Below are 20,536 nucleotides of genomic sequence, written 5' to 3'. Positions count from 1 at the left end.
CACCTCCTATATAGCCTCCCCTTGATGGAATCCCATCATGGTCCTGGACTATCTCTCTTGCTAACCTAAGAACCACTAGAGCAGCAACCATACATGCCACAAGTCCTGTGTGTCCCGAGTGCCCAGCAGTGGGCCAACCACTTGTCTATGCAGGTACATGCATATGAACCAGATCATTATATCCTCACTCACACGTACTTTATAGCTATGAATTTATGTGCCATCTTGCTGGAAACACAGGGTGCCCAGGTTAGATTGTATTTCTGTGTGCCTTGGTAAGGGTGTTTCTGGGTGAAATTATAATTGGAATCAGTGGACCCAGTAAAGTAGAGTCCTTACTAAAATGAGTACTGTCAAATCCACTGATGGTCTGAATAGAACAAAAGGCAAGAGGGTGGGGTGGGGGAGTGGAGAACCCATCCCCACCTTTGTGCCTCTGCGTCTGAGCTGGGACATCTCATCTCTTTTTCTCCTACCCTCAGGCTCAAACTTGGATTTACACCATTGGCTCTCCTTGGTTCCCAGGCATTTGGACTCACACTGATTTCCTGGGTCTCCAGCTTGCTGATGGCAGGTCGTGGGAGTTGGAGCTTGGGCATCCTAAGCAGTGTCTTTAAGGACATCTCTTTTCCTATTGGTTATGTTTTTCTGGAGTGCCCAGACTAACACCACATCTGAGTGCAGGAGACAGACAATGAAGAAGAGAATTGCAACTAGTGACAGAAGCTGTGAAGGGAACCTGGGTTTGGCCCGGAGCCCAGTGCGCTGGCAGGTAGAGGAAGCAGAAATATGGTCCTCAGGAAAAGCCTTGCTTTCTCACTGAGAGAGGCAGCCAAGCAAGAATCTAGACCAAAAGCTTTCCAGACCCTGAAGCCAGCAAGCACAAATGCCCTGAGGTAGAGACCAAGGTGGTCTGTTGGGTCTAAAGGGCAGGGGAGAAGGGAGAAAAGTAGGACCAAGAGTGGAGGGAGGCAAGCACTCTCACTGTGTAATGGGACTCCCAATTCCCCCATCTCACACCCCCTCTCCTAATGCTCTGTCCACCTTGTTAGTGACCAGAGGCTACTGATGCCTGGACTAAATCAACTCAGCAGAGGAGACATCAAGTGTCACCCCTAGCAGTGGACAGTCTTCCTGGCTGTGAGCTGATAGCCACGACAATCACTCCCCTGGCCTTCTGCAGGCTCTTTGGGCATTAGGGACCCTGGGCATGTGACAAGTGGTAGCATTACTTTGAAGGTCATTGTATTGTGCAGTAAGCACGGGAAAAGGAAGACATTCTACCCCCAACTTTTTATTTGAAAAAATTTCAAATCTCCAGAAAAGTTGCAAGAACAGTACGATGAACCTATGCCCTTCAAGCAGTCCCACCAACTATTCACATCTGCAAACTGTGCTTCCTCTCCATGTCTCTCTCCTGTGTGCATGTGTATTTCCATTTCATTGATTTGTTTACTTTTACTGAATAATTTAAATATTCATTGCAGACATTGTGATACTTTGTCTCCAGACCTCAGCACGGATCTCCTAAGAAGGAGGCAATGAGAATATTCTCTTACACAATCACACTTTTAACATTAGGAAACCTTATCTTGGTATATACTATTATCTAATACATGGTATATATTTGAATTCTCCCAATTGTCCATAAACTGTCCTTTATAACTATCTTGTTTATCCAAGATGTAATCAAGGATCATACCTTTCAAGTTTATTTATTTATTTATTACTTGAGAGGAGAGAGAGAGAGAGAGAGAGAGAGAGAGAGAGAGAGAAGAGAGACCCACAGAAGCTGGAGCTGGGTTAGGCCAAAGCTGAGAGCCAGGGACTCAATCCAGGTCTCCCACATGGGTTTCAGAGAGCCACCCGTTTGAGCCATCACCTGCTGCCACCCCTGGTCAGCTTTGGCAGTCATCTAGAGCCAGGAGTTGGAGCTTGGGCATCCCAAGCAATGTCTCTAAATGCTGTATCTCACTCCCCACCGCCCAAGGATTATACATTTTAAGTATCATGTTTTGTAAATCTCCTTTCATCTAGAACAGTTCTCCAAACTTTGTTTTCCTTTTTAGTCCTTCATGATTGTGAAATATTTGAAGAGTCTAAGCCAACTGTTGTACAGACTGTCCCCCAGTTTTGGATTCACTTGATCATTTCTTCTTGAAGTGTCATGTACTGTGGCATCAATAATATAAAGGTGATGTTGAATCTTCTCTACTCTCATGTCAGGGGCACAGGATGCCCCATCATTGGGGGTATTATCTTTGATCATCTAGTCAAATGGAGTCCACCAGGCCTCTCCATTGTGGGGGTAGTTTAAGCCCATGTAGTTGATAAGTAATCTGTGAAGAAGTACTTTGAAACCATGACTGTCCCAGTCCCCAACCCTTTTTTAACCCAATGGTTTTAGCATCCATTCTTGTTTGAACCCAGTATGATGGTAGTTGCATGGTGGTGATTTCCTGGTTTTAGCTTTCCTACTACATTTCTTAATGTTCTTTGATAAGGAAGAGCTTTTCTTGCCACCCACCTCTAAACCATATCTACTCATGCATGGGTTACACCGTCCAAGACGCAAATTCCGATTGATCCAGCTTAGGGGAAAATGGAGCAACTTAATTGACGTATATGTGTGTGCACGCACACACGTGTAGGGCGGGGGTGTCATTCCTCACAGAAAACTAGAGATGCAACTGTTAAAATCAGGAGACCTGGGAGCAAGACAGGCAGAAGCAGCAGCTGTCCTTCAATCAGGACTTCCGTTGGTGGGACTTCTTCCCATCACTGTGTAAGACAGCCTGGCCCCAGACAGCAGAGGATTGAGTCACAGCCTCGTGATGTAATGGCTCGGGTGATACAGGTCTTAGAAATGTGTTCTTCATTTCTGGCCAGCGTTCCCCAGACGACCAGCACGGACAGCTGAAACCCTAATACGTGCATGGCAATGGCAAGAGATGCAGATGGAAAATAGAATGACAGAGGGTGTGTGTTGGAAAGCACTCCAGTCCAGGAGCCTGGATTCCAACGTCCAGTCCCAGATCCATCACTCACGCATTGTATGATCCTGCTCAGGTCATGACCCCTGGGTCCTTAGTGACCTCCTCCCTGTGCCCCCCACCCCGAGTTCTGATGCTCTCTCGTTTAGGTAATATCTGCTTGCATGTTGGGTCTGAATGGATCTGGATTATGAAAGCACTGAAAGCGTTCATTTCCTAATACTGTACAGTTTTAGAATCTGTTGAATTCCAGGGCCTGCCTTGTTAATTGAGTTTACATTTTGTTTTTGTAAAATCTTGTATGATTAACAGAAAATGTTCATTAACCAGAAGCTCTCAGAGGATAGGAATTGTGTTTGATATTCTGACTATTACAGAAGCAGTGACGGGTACTAAGTGAGCCCCAAAATATCCACTGACTTATGTTTTTTAAGATGTATTATTTATTTATTTATTTGAAAAGGGGAGAGAGAGGAGGGAGAGGAGGAGGAGACAAAGAGAACTATATCTGCTGGTTCACTACCCAAATGATTGCAACTATTGGGTGTGTGCCCAAGTACTCACACTGTCGTCTGCTTCTTTCCCAGGCACATTAGCAGGAAGCTGATTCAGAAGCAGAGTAGCTAGGACTCAAATCAATGCTCTGTTGGCTTCACAGGTGGCAATTTAACCTGCTGTGCCCCTAGTGGTTCCCTCCATTGACTTATTAACTAGACAATGTAGCTTATTAGAGAAATGCCACAAATTATTCTCCCCCTCCACCCCAATAGTGAGACCACACTTCAAGGAAAAGGAAACCAAGACTTACACAACAATTATGTTTTTGTATTCTACTTACCTTTATATCAATTCCCTTAAGGAAGATATTACAATTTTTCTTTTTATAATGGATAAGGAGTCTGGGATTCAAAAGTATGAAGTTACTTGTTTAAGATTGAATAACTTTTAATTAAAAATGTTCAGAAATTCTATGAAGAGAACTACGAAATATCTTTCAAAGGCACAAAGGTGGACTTGAAAAATGGAAATGTCTCTGTACTTGTTTCAGATATCTTAATATTATCAGGATTTGCCCTAAGCAAATTTTAAAATTTATGGTATTTCTATTAAAAAATACCAATAAAACTTTTTTCTGGAGTGAAATAATTTCTGATATTAAAATTCATATAGGAAAAGAAACAATTAAGGCCGGCGCCGTGGCTCACTAGGCTAATCCTCCGCCTTGCAGCGCCGGCACACCGGGTTCTAGTCCCAGTCAGGGCGCCGGATTCTGTCCCGGTTGCCCCTCTTCCAGGCCAGCTCTTTGCTGTAGCCAGGGAGTGCAGTGGAGGATGGCCCAGGTGCTTGGGCCCTGCACCCCATGGGAGACCAGGAGAAGTACCTGGCTCCTGGCTTCGGATCAGCGCGGTGCGCTGGCCACAGCGTGCCGGCCACGGCAGCCATTGGAGGGTGAACCAACGGCAAAAGGAAGACCTTTCGCTCTCTCTCTCTCACTGTCCACTCTGCCTGTCGAAAAAAGAAAAAAAAAAAAAAGAAACAATTAAACTGGGTAAAAAAATCTAAAAGGAAAAGTTAAGAGGGACCTTAGCCCTATCAAACACTAAAATGCCATTGCAGCTGCTATAGTTAAAATACTGAAATATTATTCCTACTGCCTGTGTGAGTGAACAGACCAAAAGAATAGACAAGGAAGTCCAGAAATAGAACTAACCAAATAGTAAATTCAAAAATAGAGCAAAGGCGGTGATTCAAATCACAAAGAAAAAATCAATTTTCAAAATAAAAAGTTTTGGTACAATTCATTAGACATGTGAAAAATTATAAAATTAGATCTACCTAATAGCTATAGAATACATGTTCTTCTCATCAGCACATGGAACATGTTCTAGGATATACCACATATCAGGCCACAAATCAAGTCTCAGAAAATTCAAAAACATTGAAATTGTATCATGTATCCTCACAGATCATAAAGGAATAAAACTGTAAATAAACAACACGAACAATAGAACACACATAAGTACTTAAATTTAACAGCATGCTACTGACTGAACAATGGGTCATTGAAAAAACCAAAAAAGAAATCAGAAACTTTCTAGAAATAAATAAAAATTAAAATACAACATATCAAAGCCTGTGGGATACAGCAAAAGCAGTATCAAGAGAGAAGTTTATAACATTAATGCTTACACTGAAAACAGAGAAATGTACAGTAAACAGGTCAGTGGAACAGAATAGAGAGTCCAGAAATTAATCCACATACATAGAGCCAACTGATTTTTGACAAAGTTGCTCAGACCATACAGTGGAGTAAGGATAATCTCTTCAACAAATGGTGCTGGCAAAACGTGATATATATATATATATGTATATATAGATATCTATCTATATACATGTACATCTAATCTTATTATATATAATATATATTATATATAAATATTTCATATAAAATTTATATATTTTATATATGTAAATATATAAATACTTATATATTATATAAGCTATATTATATATAATATCATATATAATATATTATGTAAGGTATATATAATATAATATATAACATATAATATATTATATATAATATATATTATAATATATAAACTTATATATTATATACCTTATGTAATATATAAGTTTATATATAATATTATATATTTATATACATATATAAAATACAATAAAATAAATATATAAAAACATATAATTTATGTTTATATATAAATTTATATATAATATATTTTATATTTATATTTTATAAAATATGTATAAAATAATACATACATACAAAATATATGTATATATACATATATATATATAAAATAAGATTAGATGTACATCTCTCACCACATACAAAATCCAACTCAAGATGGATCAAAGATCACTGTGAAAAGCAGTATGGAGATTTAAAAAACTAGAAATAGACTCCCCATGTGATCCAACAGTCCCATTACTGGGTATAACCCGAAAGACTGGATCACAGTATTATCAAAGAGGTATCTGCACCACCACAATCACAGCAGCACTGTTCATGATAGCCAAAATCTGGAACAATCTGAGGTATTCATCATCAGATGAATGATAAAGAAAATGTGATATATCAACACTATGGAATATTATCCAGCTATAAAAAAAGAATGAAATTATACTGTTTGTAGCAAAATGGATGCAACTGGAGAATATCATGTTGAGTGAAATAAACCAGATTCAGAAAGACAAATACTGCACATTCTCCCTTAGATGGAAGAGCTAAAATTAAAAAAGAAAGAAAGAAAGAAAGAAAGAAAGAAAGAAAGAAAGAAAGAAAGAAAGAAATTGTGTGTATCAGTATTGCTTCAAATATAGTTTTGTAAAACTTTGTTTTATACCTTTATCAAACCAATGATTAAGAATGTCATACTACACACACACACACAGACACACACGTATTTTAAAAAGATTTATTATTTATTTTAAAGTCAGAGTTACAGAGAGGCAGAGGCAAAGAGTGAGAGAAGTCTTCCATCTACCGGTTCACTCCCCAAATGGCTGCAACGGACAGAGCTGGGCTGATCTGAAGCCAGGAATTTCTTCTAGGTCTCCCACATGGGTGCAGGGACCCAAGGACTTGGATGATCTTCTACTGCTTTCCCAGGCCACAGCAGGGAGCTGGATTGGAGGTGGAGCAGCTGGCTGTCTGGAACTGGCTCCCATATGGGATACCGGCACTGCAGGCAGAGACTTTACCCGCTACGCCACAGCGCCAGCCCTTATACTGTATATTTTTAATGATCTGTGATTACTTTAAAATTTACTGTATATGAGTGGTCATTTTCCATTCAGTTATGGTTTATAGCCATTGTCTATATTCCCACTAAACTAGGATCTTTTTGCTTTTTATTTGTTAAACTCCTTATTTGGTGAAGTATTAAACCTTTTCACTATAATGCAGTTTTAAAATATGTTATCTCAAAAACTGAAAAACAACAAAGGGATGAGGAAGGAGGATGGGTGGGAGGAAGGGAATATCATTATGTTCTTAGAAATGAATCTATAAATCACATTGAACTTGTTAAAAACTAATTAAAATTCATATAAAAATTAGAAAATTAAAATTAGATATACTGAAGAATAAGGAAGAATTGTTAGGAGAAGGGATGGGAGAGCTTACTAGGAGAAGTATCAGCCTTGCATAAAGGCCATGAGACATGGCCTAGTCAAGGATCAGAAAGGGTTAGTAAAATGCTCTCTTCCGATTAAATGATTTTTGATCATCCTGCTTTTGGAAGTGGGCAGATTTTGGAAATGGATAGCATTAAAAAATGCAGGCACTGAACATAGGAAAGTGAATTAGGTACTAAACAATAGCCACCTGTATATATTCCATGGGTTTCCTATTGGTGATTAAGGGCTTTAATTAGAAAACTTGGCATAGCAATTCCCAAACACTTCAGAATCAGAACTTAAATTTGTGCTTTAAAAATATTATTAGGAACTTTCAAGAATACTTGCTTATGGAGTTATAACATTTGATATTTTCTATAGTAGAAATCAAAACAAAGACTTAAAAACTAGGTATTAACTATTTTAAAATAACAATAAGCTCATGATATTAACAAAAACAAAATATTTTTATAAAAACCAAAATAAAATTAGATCTAGGACTAGATGAAAACATCAATGAATTCTCTATAAGCTTAGAATAGAGAAAGACTTCCTTACCATGACTCAAAATTAAGATGTCATAAAGTTTGTTTTTTTTTTTGTTTTTGTTTTTTTTTTCTTTGACAGGCAGAGTGGACAGTGAGAGAGACAGGTCTTCCTTTGCCGTTGGTTCACCCTCCAATGGCTGCCGCGGCCGGCGCACTGCGCTGATCTGATGGCAGGAGCCAGGTACTCATCCTGGTCTCCCATGGGGTGCAGGGCCCAAGGACTTGGGCCATCCTCCACTGCACTCCCGGGCCATAGCAGAGAGCTGGCCTGGAAGAGGGGCAACCGGGATAGAATCCAGCGCCCCGACCAGGACTAGAACCCAGTGTGCCGGCGCCGCAAGGCGGAGGATTAGCCTAGTGAGCCGCGGCGCTGGCCATAAAGTTTTAAAAATTGATAAATTTGGCTATTTAAAAATTAACTTCCGCATGGCAAACACTACAGGGAATGTCCAAAGACAAATGACAAATTGAGGGAAAATTGTTACATATATCATAAATAAAAGACTTCTGATACATAAAAAACCTTTTAGACATCAAAGAGAAAAAACAAAAATTGTACGTACAAAACAAGAACAGATGAAACATTGGCTCACTCATGCCAAGAGAAATACTTGTATTGGGCATCCTCTAAGAAGGCCCCCACGATCCCTTCCTCTTGGTCTTAATGCCCTTGCGTTTCCCTTCACCTCCAATATAGACTGGAGCTGTGACTGTAAACATGATGAGATGTCCTCTAGCAGATTAGCTTTCAAAAAGGCTGTGACTTCTGCCATGGGTATCTTCTCTCCTTGTCTAGCTTACTTGCTGTGAGAGAAGCTAGCTTTCATGGTATGACCATGGACAAGCCCCACACAGCACGGAACCGACGTCTCCAGCCAACAGCTGGCAAGGGGGTTGGAGGACCTAAAGTCTTCCAACAACCACATGTGTGTGTTTGGAAATGGATCCTATCTGAGTCAAACTTTGGGATTACTGCAGCTTGAGCAGATGGCTTGATCTGTTGTCGTGAGAGACCCTGAGATAAAGGCACCAGCTAAACCATGCCTTTGGACGCCTGACTCACAAAAACTGTGAATAGTTTCTGTTTTAAGCCACTAAATTTTGGGACAACTTGTTGTGCAATAATAGATAATTAATACAAATGCAAATTAAAACCACACTGAGATACCATTTTTCACACATTAGATTGTGAAAAAAATCAAAAGCTTCAGAAGCAGTCACAATCATACGTTGCTAAGAGGAATGCAAATGGTATGCACCTCTGGAGAGAAATGTGCAATATAAAACAAAACAACTTCCTTGTACCCTTCAATCCGGCATCACACGTCTAGGATTTTACCCTAAAGATACACCTTCAATAACACAAAAATACAAAGGGTTTTCCAAAAAGTTCATGGAAAATATGTATTATGAAAAAAAACCATGGATTTCAAAAAATTTTTGCACTAAAACAAACTTATCTTTTCATATCTTTTTTTTTTTTTTCAAAAACTACCTCAAAATTGAGTCACTTAAAACTACATTTTAGGAGCCAGTGTTGTGGTTTAACAGGTTAAGCAGCTGCCTGTAATGCAGGTATCCCATACAGGTGCCGGTTCATGTCCTGGTCGCTGCACTTCTGATCCAGCTCCCTGCTCATGGCCTGGGAAAGAAGCAGAAGATGGCCCAAATCTTTGGGGCCCTGCCACCCACATGGGAGACCCGGATGAATCTTCCAGCTCCTGGCTTTGGCTTTGCCCAGCCTCGGCCATGGTGGTCACTTGGGGAATGAACCAGCAGATGAAAGATTGATCTCTCTCTCTAATTCTGTCTTCCATGTAAATAAACTAAAATCTATTTTTTAAACAAAAAAAACTACAATTTTTCTCCATGATTGTGTAAGTTGACTGGGCTCAGCTGGGTGGTTATTTTTAGTCTCATGATACAGGCCGAGATTCCTCAGCTGGTCACATTCTGCTCAGAGCTCAACCGGTGCTGTAACACACGCGATGGTCCCTTATTCTCAAGAGCGACTCTGCTTGTGGCCTCTCACAATCAGTAGTGAAGCCTGAATGTCTACGAGATGGTAGCTCCCTTCCAAGGGTAAGAGAACAGAAACCCATGGTCTCCTTAAGGTCTGGGCTTCGAAGTCCCCGTTCATATCCACACACCATTGCTCCAAGCAATTCACAAGGCCGTCCAAGGCTTAAGAAGAGAGGAAATAGATTCCTCTGGGAGGAGCAGCAAGTAACGTGTGGCTAAGAGGAAGAGCAAAGGATCTACTACAAATACGCAAGTGCACAAAAGAATGAGGAACATCTGAATGAATGGATATGGGATAACCACCAGGACAAAGCAAAACACAAGCACCGCAAGCCAGGGAACAGTCCGAGGGACTGAGGGAATGAGGTAGAACGGATAATTGAAAGAGGACGCTTCTCGGAGCTGGCCTTTCTGTAGTTTTCCCTTTCGAAGTTATGCTGATGTTCTACAAATTCTAGAAATGAAATTAAATCAACAAGCCAAAACATAAAACCGCATACAAACAGAAACAAATGTTCCCATTTGTTTAGATACTGGAGGGGAAAAGCAAAACTGCTATAAAAGACATTATTAGAAAAATGAAAATATTGGAATACAGACCACATATGGAAGTATTCTATCAGAGTGGGCCTTTGGTGCAGTAGGCTATGCCCATGTCTCATATTCGATTGCCTGGGTTAGAGTTCCAGCTTCGCTTCCTGTTCCAGCTTTCTCCTACTTGGCACCCTGGGAGGCAGCGTGTGAGGGCTCAAGTAGGTGGGTCACTGCCACCCATACGGGAGACCCAGATTAAGTTCCAGGCTGTTTTCTGTTTCAGACTGGTTCAGTCCTGGCATTTGGAGAGTGAACCAATGGATGGAAAATATTTCTCTCTCTCTCTCTCTCTTTCTCTCTCTGTCTTTCAAGTAAAAAAATTAAGTATATTATATCAAAGTTAAATTTTTTAAAACTGTACTGAAGTTGTAGAAGAAAATGCCTTTGATCTTTGGCAAGATACACTGATGTACTAAAAGTTATGCTACATGGAGCATGACATGTGCAAACTACTCTCAAATGGTTCAGAAGAATGAGTTTCATATATTTATAAAATGTAGGATCCCAAAAATCTTAGTATAATTTTAAATTTTAATGGTTTTCAAAGTTTAAGTACTATAATATTAAAACAATGTTATTTTAAAATTTGCTTTCATGTATTTTACAGTATCTTGTAACATTTGAATAAATAATAATTTCTATTTCCATTTTTTATTACAGTGAACTTTCGTCATCTTCAATCAGAAGGACTAAACTAAACACTTCAAAGGGAGACAAAAGAAGGAGGCAGCAAATGTAGCCAACTGTTCAATGCAGGAGGCCCTGAGCAAAGGATATGCAGAGGTTCACTGCACTCTTCTTGCAACTTGTCTGTAAGTTTATAATTATGGCAAAATAAAAATGTATATTCAGAAAATGATTATATATTTGGAAGTGACGGAGGCATCTGTGCTGTGTACCCAGGGTTGTCTGGTAGCAAAGCTCAAGACCATGGTGCTACATGGGATGGATTTGCGCAGCTCTGCACCCATTCCCTGGCCATTAGGACCAGCAGGACCACCAGCATCAGTGGCCAGGGCTAGGCAGTCAGGCTGCAGCCTTGGAGTGGAGGAGGGGAAAGGCTCCCACTGCCCTTGGCCCGGAGGAACTCACTCTAATCCACTAAGCTAACCAGCTCCAGAGGTTTCCCCAAAGAGAACCGTGTAATAGGCGTGTAAAGCAATGAAGGGGATTGCTTTGGAAACTTGTGTAAATAACTCTCTGGGCAAGAGGAAGGTTGCCAACACCTGCTTTTTGTTTTCTGGTATTTATCAGAGCCACCCTGTGAAGGACCTCTCAGCTTCCTGGATCTTATTCATTTATCTGAGTTCATTGTTGGTTCAGGGTCAGCACTGTGGGAGCCTGAATAAAGTGGACAAGGATCAGAGGGGGGTCACTGAGCTTCTAGGAGGTGAGGACGGCTCAGAGATCCCCAACTGGACATAACCATTTTGAGGCCAAGTATGGCTGTTCATTCTGCTTTTCCTAACCTACTACTTCCTACTCCCTCTGCTCAGTCATTTATTCATCCGTTCATCCATTCACTCACTTATCCCATAATAATAATTAGACCCAAAGCACAATGAGCATTGTGCTAGATGCTAGGAATACAGTGGTGAACAGGAATGGCGCATACCCTCAGGAGGACCGAGGGACAATTTAGTCTATGAGATTAAGTGCTGAGATAGCCATTAGGCACAAGGCACCTTAGAAGAAGGGCACACATCCCAGCCTGGGGAGGGAAACTTTTGGAGCTATAGCTAAAAAAACCAGTAGGAATGCTACAGTAGGCTGAGGAGTAGGATGAGCAAAGGCAGTGTCATCCAAACTCTTGCTCCTCAAAAGCATACTCCGTTGATCAGCAGAATCAACATCACCTAGAACTTGCTAGAAAGGCAGAATCTTGGGCCCCACCCCAGAGTTCTGAACAGATTTTGTATATTAACAAGATCCTAAGGGATTGCTGTGCACATTAATGGTTGAGAAACACGAGTCTAAACACCATTCTTGGGGAAATCACTGGTGGTTGATGGGCATGTAACTTCCGGTCCAGTGCTCCCTCCTTGGCCTCAGTGGTCTCCACCACTGCAAACCTTGGCTCTCCCTCCCACCCCCCAGCTTGCTTCAGGCACCAATGTGCCCAGCCACTTTAAGGCTTCTTGGTGTCTAGATTTGTTTCAGCTACAATACTGTCTGTCCTTTTTGACCCAGTGATCCCACTCTAAGGATATTAGCCCAAGGGAACAATAACAACAACAGAAATTCCAAAAGAAAACAGTCATTTAGTCTCAGCTGTTAGATATTTGCAGCTGTGGCATCTTTAAGATAAGCAACCTGAACGCCTAGCCATGGCAGGAGGGTGGGGGCGGAGAGCGGGCTGTACCTTCAGCACTCTGCAGGTGCTCTGGGGACCCTTGGGGAAAGTGATGTTGTGGAAAGTGTCCTGGCCAGGAAGACAGGAAACCTGGGTCTAATTTTGGTTCTGTCCCACTCGGACTGGAGCCCCCTTGCGTGAGTCCATTGCTATTTCAGGATTTCAGGTTGTTCTGTGATCTCGTAACTTTAACAACCAAATCATGCTCCTCTGTGGCCCCAAATTCTTCCACCATGTGCCTGCCTTTCTTCATAGGTGGGTGGGGCTGTGAGCGAGAGGACCCTGGGCAGGATATTGTGGAGACAGAAACCAATGCTAAGTGCTGGGAGTGAGAGACAAGGAGCATGTGTTGAGCCCACGTTCTGCACAGCCTCCTAGATATGAATAAAAGTGGTGCTGACTCAATGCTTGCTGTTTGCTGTATGCTTTTATATGGATTAACTCGCTTAATCCTCACATAAGCACCATAAAGCAGGAATCATTAGGCCCCCATTTTTCCAGGTGAGGTTCAGAACATAATTTGCCCAGAGTCACTGAGCTAGAGGAGCAGGGCTTCCAGTGGTTCCCTCGTAGTCTGACTCCTCTAACTTGGCGAGGACCACCAGCAAGTGGGCTTCTCTTCTTGGCCCCCAGGCCAGCAGTAGCAGCTGTGTCCCATTGGAAGGCAAGATTCTCCCAACTCTGAATCAGAACCTGGGGCAAGGCAGCCCTCCATCTCAGTATTACCATCCTCACCAGGTGTGTGATCAATTTTGAGGCTGCTTTTAGTATTTTTTAAGTGTATTTATTTTTTATTTACTTGGAAGGCAGAGCAACAGAGAGAGATCTTCCATCTCTGGTTCACTCTCCAAATGCCTGCAACAGCTGGAGCTGAGCCATGCTCAAAGCAGAAGCCAGGAACTCTATCTGGGTCTCCCATGCAGGTGGCAAGGGCCCAAGTATCTGCGCCATCACCTGTTGCTTCCCCAGGCATAGTCACAGAAAGCTGAATCAGAGGTGACAGGGGGACTTAAACCCAGACATTGATGTGGAATGCAGATGTCCCAAGTGGAGGAGGGGGTGCTTAATTCTCTGTGCCATTATGCCTGCCCCTGCTTTTAGTACCCTTAATAATCCTTAGGTAGTGTTGATTAACACCCCTGTACTGCTGAGGCAGCTGTCACGAAAGGGTCACACTAGCTGGGTAAAACAGCTAGAAAGTAGCACAGCCAGGATTTGAACCCACCGCACTACGCCCACATTCAGAACCTCACAAATGTCAATCGATGCAGAGGCAGTCCAGGAGGAAAGGAGGGTGGGGAGATGCTGGCCCTGATGTGTGGGAGGGATGCAGGGGGAGCGTGGGAAAAGAGGATCTATGTGAGAAAATCAGCCAGACCTCATCTCTTTGGTCTTCGTGCCCTAGGTGGCGGCGGCAGTTTGGTTTCATCTGGTTGGGCCACCTCAGGCTTTCTGGGCTGCTGCTGTTCCTGGACCCCACGTGTGAGACATATTTTTAGCTCAGCCCTGATGGGACACGTTCGCTGGGTGTTGCTGATCACAGGAACAATCACAGCCTGGTAGCAGGCAGGCTGTGCTTGGCTCCCAGAACACATAGCACTGTCTGGGCATGCACCCAGCCTCCGCCCAGATGCTGGTCCCACCTGGACTAGCCCTGCACGGGAAGAAGGAGATTCCTGGGGGATCCAGGCCATGCTCATCCTTTGTCTGGTCTCTGGATGTGGCTGCTGAACAGGTTCTCCAAAATCAGAGGTCAGAGAGCCACCGTAACTTGTGCCTGGGCACCCAGCCAGTCAGGAAAGGGGTGGTGCTCCTCGGCTTCCTGCTTCCCTGTCCCTATGCAGTACAGGCAAGCTTTGGGCTGTCTTCTGTTTGTGTTCTGTCTGCTTCTGCCAGCAGCAGCAACAACAGTTAGCCTGAGGAATGCCAATGTCCAATGTAACAGATGGACCTTGCCAAGAAGCAGTTTGCAAGTGGAGACAGCAAACTGGAGGCCCCGGGAGGATTTTCTGTGGTCAACAAGAGGAATCCTGTCAAACTGGTCAAGGGAGTAAAAACTGTGGCTCCTGGTCATAACTGTAGGTGGCATTTTTATGCTCATTTCTCCCCCAGTGTTAAAAGTTTCTTCTCTTTCAGTATCTAAGATCTCATCACAATTCACCTTTTCAAAAGAGAAGAAGGCCCCAGAGATGTTTTATTACTGTTAGTGATAAATATGTTGGTGATGATCATAACCATTCTATTTGGTGTCAGGCTCTCTCTCTTGTATTCATTAGCTCATGTAAACCTCACAATAACCTTATGTAGTGTGAGACAGTGGCCTTACTTTACCAAGGGGGAAATGAGAGCTCAAAGAACGAAAGTCAATCATTCAAGGTCCCACCAGTAGTAAGTGTCAGAGACAAGCCTGACAAGTATAAAATATGTGAGCTTAACCATATGGCACATCCCTTTAGGAAGAAAGAGCCTGGTTGGAAAAGCAGGGGACGGACAGATGGATAAACAGATGTGAGAGCTCCTTCACAGAGCCAGTGGATTATTCCGTAGAATGAAGAATAAGCAGAATCTGTTCCCTGGAAGAACCAGAGCTGTTGGACAGAGGGTGCAGGTAAGCAAACATTATCCGATGTAAGAAATGCTAGTGGCTGGCTCTCAAGGTAAGCTCCTTGATAGTAGCCCCAGCCTTGGAGATGGGCAGGCAGAAGTCACAGGTGGTTCATCTACAAAGGAGTAGGAGACAGAGCTGCACTGGGTGATCCCCGTGCTCCTTTCCGGCTCTGAGAGTCTGCGGTTGCTCTTTGTGAGCACATAGGCATCATGGGGGTAGGCACCACATTGCCCATGGCCCCCAGAGCATCCGGTACAGGCCTGCCCAGGCAATGTTAAGAGCATGTTGGCTGCGACACAGCTTTGCCAACCGTGCAGTTGATTTCCTCAGCATGCTCCTCGGGATGAGGGATCAGGGAGTAGCCCTGTCCTGGCCACACTAGCAGCTCTGAATCCCAGCAGAGGGTTACATCAAAATGAAGCCCTCATGTCCCCGTCTCTTTGGCTCCTAGGTCTAGCTATGTCACTAAGATCTAGCTAATTGGAAGTGAACTCAACTGGAGTGTGCAAATTCCAAAAGTGTCCTTAAAAGGGGAAGAGTAGCCCTTGCCCACCCTACTGCTGCCATTCTCTTGTCTGAAGCCCAGCCACAGTGGTCAAAGCTTGGCCAGCCCTTTACTCCAAGCTGAAAGCCATGCATTGAGAATGACAGAGCAATACGATGGACAGAATCTGACTCTGACGGTCCAGGTGATGTTGCCTTCCTGACATTACAGAGAAAGAGCCTCTACTTGTTATTTTGGATTTTCTTTCACTCCAGGCAGAATATGATTCTAACTCTTACAGAGTTAAACAAAGTTCTCAACAACTAAATAAGGAAATAACTGTGAAAATAGATGGGGATTGGCTGTTGACTTGCAAATAATTATGCTCATGGAAGAACAGGAAGGAAAAGAGGAGAAGAAAGCACAGAAGAGGAAGAGAACAATGACAATGATGATAATGGCAATACGTCTTATTGGCAACCTGATGCCCAAGGTGGAAAGAACTCTGCACTCCCACTGCTGCTGTCCTGGTTCGTGTGCCCCCTGTACTTCCCTGGAAGAGTTCATTCTGCTGTTTACATGGAGTCTCTCTAGTTTCTCCTCCTCTCTTCTCTATCCATCCCAGGAATTATTGCCAAGTCATCAACATCACTCTCTTGCTCATATTCCTACAAGGCTTCCACTGGGCTTTAGACTGGAAAAGGGGTTGCTTGGTACAATATTTGCCAGAATTCCACCATTTCTGCTCACACCTACTTCACCATCCACCATGAACCTTCCATTTTAGGAAGTGTAAGCTATCTACCACTCCCCCCAAAATGTCTGCTAAACCCCTACCTTCACGCTGTTCTGAGGTTTCTCTATCTGGGCTGCTCTTTGCCCTTGTCTAGAGTGTCATCACCTCAGCTCTGCATGGCTCTGGTCAAAGGTCTCCCTTGTCAAGAATCCTCAACTCTCTGCTCCAGCTGGAACCATCTGCAAAGCCCACACATTTTCTACTACACAAGGCTGCCTCTTCCAACCCTCCTATGGCAGAAGGACTGAACAATTTCAAGAGGAAGAGGAGGAGGAGGAGGAGGAGAAGGAAGTGGAGGTGGAAGAGGAGGAGAGGGAGAAGGAGGAAAGTGAACACAATTTTCCTCTGGGCCTGATGGTTGCCAACAGCCATTGTTCGAACTCCATCAGGATTCCTCCATGTCTCTTGGTCCACACACCCCTCAGCATAGCCCTTAAGGTGCCCTTATCATCTGCCCTTTTCTTTCTCTCTATGCCTGCAAGATTTGCCAAGCCAGGTAACATCAATGACACATACCCAGATTGTCCATCTTTGACACTTTCTATTGCTGTGGCCTCCATATGCAATCTTATCTTTCACCCTAAAGGTGCTGCCCTGTCCTGAAGGACCTGCTCCAGTTAACCCATTGTAGGAAAATGTCCTGATCTTCTCAGTCAGATAGCATCTCTCCCTTTTTTGCATTAACTCCTGTCTTATAGAGAATTCATCATGTTCTTTCCTCCATAGTAGAGATCTAAATTTTCATGCTTGGAAAACAGAGCTTTGGAAATAGAGTTGCATTACTTCTTGGCCTTTTGGCTAAGAATAAATGGAAATAGAGTTGCCATGGAACAAGATGTTCCTCTTGCACAGCCTCAGTTTTCCTACCTACAAAATGGAAACTCGAAAATCTATCTCCTAGTTAGGAAGATAAAATAAGTTTACCTGACATTTAAAACAAGGTGAGCCTCACCTGCTCTTGAGAAAGCAGGAGGAGCACAGGGCCTGGGCTGAAGAATCATTTCAGACTCCTGGAGGAGTCTTTGGGGTTAACTGGGGGCACTACTTGCAGCTGTACAGTTTGAGTGTCGCTGTGAGCATGGCAACCCCCAAACAAGATGGGCATGATTGTGGAGTGGAGAAGAAGCCCTGCCACTTCCAGGGCAGAGAGATCCTGACCTCATGGCTAAAGAACAAGGTAACCCTGGGAAGGTCCTGGGGTGGACCAACATTCTGATCCCCAGAGCTTCCTTGTCACCAGGAAACTTGGGAGAGCTGCATGTAAGTCCACATCAAGCTGGTGAGGCTGGTCCATGGGAGAAGCTTTGAGAAGAGGTCTCAGGAGGGGTGAGCACTCTATGCAGTCAGACCCCTCCCAGCGAGCAGAGCCCACACTGAGTGTGGGGTTGGGGTGGGGGACTGGATCAACGCAAAGTTTCAGAAGAGGGAGGCAACCTGGAGGGAGGATTAAAACCCTATCTTGTGGGGCTGGCGCCGTGGCTCACTTGGTTGATCTTCTGCCTGTGGCGCCAGCATCCCATATGGGTGCCGGTTCTAGTCCTGGTTGCTTCTCTTTCAGTCCAGCTCTCTGCTGTGGCCCAGGAGGGCAGCTGAGGATGGCCCAAGTGCTTGGGCCCCTGTACCCGCATGGGAGACCAGGAAGAGGCACCTGGTTCCTGGCTTTGGATCGGAGCAGCACCAGCTGTGGCGGCCATTTGGGGGGTGAACCAATGGAAGGAAGACCTTCCTCTCTGTCTCTCTCTCTCACTGTCTATAACTCTACCTGTCACATAAATAAAAAAAAAAAAAAAACAAACTACCCTATGGAAAAGCTCACTCATCTAAGTCGTGACTATGAAGAAAGAAGCTCAGGGACCATGGGTTCTGGGGCCTCATGTTCATGACTCTCTTGCAGGCATAGACGTGTGAAGTGCGTGAATGCAAGAGACATTTGGGTATAGCGAGTGAGACTACGTGCCTGGCCAGGCCCTGAGAATGCCTCGCTGTGACCTGTTGGGGTACATGCACCTCGTGTTGCCAGTTCCTCCAGCTTTTCTAGAGAAGATACAAATCTGGAATTTTAAATGAAGTCTCACTATTTTTACTTTTGGCAACTAATTCAAACATTCTCATGGCACTGCACCATTCAACACTGTGCAGGCCATATGAATCATATCTGTAAGGAATGCAGGGGTCACTAGACAGCTTCTCACCTCTACACAGCATAACCTCTAGAGTGGCTGTCAGACTGTTCTCACTACTTGTAAAAATGGCCCCTAAGTTTGGGTTGGTTGACAAAAATGGCGAGTGTTGGGGTTGTGTGCCTTCGGAAAATGTGCTCAATTTGTGCCTGCCATTATTGCTCCCACCAGCCAAAAGTAGAGGTTGAAACACATGGGATCTCAGACAGACTGGGACTGAAATTCCAGCTCCTACTCTCTAGTAGCAAGTGATTTAACTTCTGGTCTCGGTTTTCTTGGCTGCAGATGGAACAGTAGCTGCATTTATATTTAATTTACAAAATATCATGGATTTTAAAAGTACTTTTAAAAAAGATTTAGTATTTATTTAAAAGGCAGTGTTACAGAGAGAGAAGGAGGGAGGGAGGGAGGGAGAGAGAGAGAGAGAGAGAGAGAGAGAGAATCTTCCATCTGCTGATTCACTTTCTCAATTGCTGTAACAGCTGAAGTTGGGTCAGACTGGAGCCAGGAGCCTGGAGCTCCAGCTGGGTCTCCCATGGCTGGCAGGGGCCCATGCATTTGGGCCAACTTCTGCTGCTTTCCCAGACACTTTAGTAGGGAGCTGGATCAGAAATGGAGCAGCTGGGACTTGAACCAGTGCTCATATGGGATGCTGGCATCATAGGTCGCAGCTTAATCCACTGCACCACAATGCTGGCCCTTAAATACTTTTTTATATTAACCACGTTAATTCTCTAAAAAAATCCTCTAAAACAAACAAAATTGCTGTTACCTCCATTTCAGAAGTGAATAAACTGAGGCACAGATAAATGAAGGTTTCAAGGATAGAAAATAATGAGCTGAGATACCAAGCCAGATCCTTGAGCCCCTAAGTTCTTACTCACCTGTTATCCTGGCTGGAATCTGAGAACTTGGGATGATAGTAGGAGTGACCTTTATGGGAGGAAAAATGGGACTGTATGTAAAATCATTAGATCATTGCCTGCATATACTAACAATAAATAGGCCCTGTTAATATACTATTAACCATTTCCTATGTTCAACCCCACTCTTTCCTCCTTTTCTCTTTGTCCCTGTCTCTCTGCCTCTCCCCCTCTCTCGTATTCAAATCATTATAGGAGAGCTCATTTCAGAGGTAGGCATTTGGCCTCAGGTAGCCATGCCAGTTAGGATGCTAGCATCCCATAATAGAAAACGTGGGTTGCAGGAGGCTCCAGCTTCTTGCTCATGCGCACCTTGCGAGAGCTCAAGCACTTCAGTCTCTGCCACCCACGTTGGAGACCTGGATTGAATTTCCAGCTCCTGGCCTCAGCCTGGTCCTGTCCCAGTTTTTGCAGGCACTTGGGGAATAAACCAGCAGATGGGAGCTCTGTCTCTGTGTCTCTTCATTTCTCTGATCTTAGATAATAATTTTTTTAAAAAGACAATCTGCACGCCTAGTTGTAGCCAAACACTCTTTTTATTTACCTGTAAACTGCGGCTTATTCCTGTTCACCCCTCGTTCCCTGCAACCCCTCCCTTCCTCCTCCCCATCCTTTTCTGTTTAATCCTCAGGTTTATCTATCAGGTAAATCTATCATTAGGTAATGTTTTCAGAACATGTTTCCCATCAGATAAATGGATATTACGTATTCCTATAACCAACTTATGCTCTATGGTAAATATTACCCTAAAAAGGAAATTCATGACTCACAAGTAAGTGAACAGCCAACTGGGAAGCTAGGGAGTTCCCGTTTATGAAAATTATTATTGTTTGTTCGATTTTTAACCAACCTGCTGCCTGAGGGGCCTTTGAGTCATGCTGTCCATGTGCAG

The sequence above is a fragment of the Oryctolagus cuniculus genome, chromosome 7, assembly GCF_051225735.1.
Source record: "Oryctolagus cuniculus isolate XC-2025 breed Fujian yellow rabbit chromosome 7, ASM5122573v1, whole genome shotgun sequence".
Taxonomy (NCBI): Eukaryota; Metazoa; Chordata; class Mammalia; order Lagomorpha; family Leporidae; genus Oryctolagus; species Oryctolagus cuniculus.
Note: the sequence above shows the minus strand (reverse complement) of the source record.